General features: G+C 49.7%; 1 pseudogene across 1 annotated transcript; it reads left to right on the plus strand.

Moving 5' to 3' along the window:
* The first annotated feature begins 587 nt into the window (after nucleotides 1–587).
* LOC308555079 (fatty acid-binding protein, heart pseudogene) lies at nucleotides 588–989 on the plus strand (annotated as a pseudogene). The gene has a single exon. The product of its transcript is annotated as a fatty acid-binding protein, heart pseudogene (transcript).
* Nucleotides 990–1665: the final 676 nt, after the last annotated feature.

The following is a 1665-nucleotide window of genomic DNA, read 5'->3' on the forward strand; positions in this document are numbered from 1 at the left end:
AGCAGCGGCATTTTCTGTCTTCCTAAGATTATCCCAATAGATTTACTCCACATTCTAGACTCGTCAGCTCTGGCACTCACTCAAAATACAGTATCACTTAAAAGAAAGGCACTTCTTTTCCTGAAATATATGACTAATATTTCATTTAAAATGTCATTTTAGATGTAAGAGTTAGGACCCTGGACTCAGTCAGGCAAAGATAGCAGTATTCTCTATAAAAGGAATTTCTCGTAGAAAAAAATGTAGCTACTTTTTTTTAAAGTAGGAAAAAAATACATTCTTAGGTTACTTACCAGCTGTCTGGGGTGGCCCAAGAAGTGTGGCCCAAGAAGTCCTTAACCAGGGAGGAGAGAGAGCACCCTTTCCTGCTGACACCTGGGGACAGGTGAGAGAGGCTGCCACCTTGAGTGCTAAGACAGTGTGTTTTTCTGTCATCTCTGCCCCTGAGAGGCTCGGGGACCTGCAGCCTCACCTGAGACCCCAGGTCAGTGTGGAGGGAGCCAGAGAAGAAGAGACAGGCTTAGGGTCCCAGGGTCCTCACGCCCCAGCTCTGTCGCTTCTCCTTCTCAGCCTAGCCCGGCCTCGCCATGGTGGACGACTTCGCGGGCACCTGGAGGCTGGTGGAAAGCAAGAATTTCGACAACTACATGCAGTCGATCGGTGTGGATTTTGCTACCAGGAAGGTGGGCAATATAATCAAGACCACCACGGTCATCGAAACAAACGGGGACACTGTCACCATAAAAACGCAAAGCACCTTCAAGAACACGGAGATCAGCTTCGAGCTGGGGGTGGAGTTTGACGAGACAACGGCAGATGACAGGAAGGTCAAGTCCATTGTGACGCTGGAGAAAGGCAAACTTGTCCACGTGCAGAAGTGGGACGGGCAGGAGACCACCCTGGAGCGGGAGGTCAGCGCCGGGAAGCTGTTCCTGACGCTCACCCACGGCGGCGTGGTGGCCACGCGCACCTACGAGAGGGTGGCCTGACCTGCCCGGGCCACCTGCGCCCGGGCACCGGGCGGCCTCATGTCCCCTCTGGCGTTTTGCATAAACCCACCTTGGTGGGGGGAATTCTTCTGGGGTCAGGGGCACCATCCTGCATTCCGTTTCCACTTGGTTTGGTTGTTTTTGGTTGGTTGGTTGGTTGGTTGGTTGGTTAACTGCATCCAAAGAGTTCTCTGAGGTCAATAAAGCAGAGCAAGGCCAAAAGTAAATAAATAAATAAAAATAAATAAAAATAAAAAAGAATGGACAATGTTTCATATGTTTCTCAGCTATCCACTTGGACTTTAATTTTATAAAACAATTATTTCTACACGGTGAGTAAAGGGCAGGAGTTCAGGGTAGGAGAAATCAGTGTTCACGTACCTAACCCACAGGTTCTCAAAAATATTGTTCCTCTGACTTAGGTCACAAAGGCAGCTTCCCAGAGACTTTGAACTACCTTGAACATGAGGCGAGAGGAAGGGGTGGGGTGAGGCAAATGGAAAGCTGGAGGCGGTAGGCATTTAAGATGCTGAGAAAGACGGTGAAAAAAAAAGAAGAAATGGGGGGACAGGAAGAGATTAAGCAAAGACCTTATGTTCATCTGTGCATAACCCAGGGACACAGACGATAGTGTGGGGAAGGCCAGGGGAGGGGGCGGGAGGGGGGTGGAGGAGTC

The sequence above is a fragment of the Miniopterus schreibersii genome (genome assembly GCF_964146895.1).
Source record: "Miniopterus schreibersii genome assembly, chromosome: 3".
Classification (NCBI taxonomy): Eukaryota; Metazoa; Chordata; class Mammalia; order Chiroptera; family Miniopteridae; genus Miniopterus; species Miniopterus schreibersii.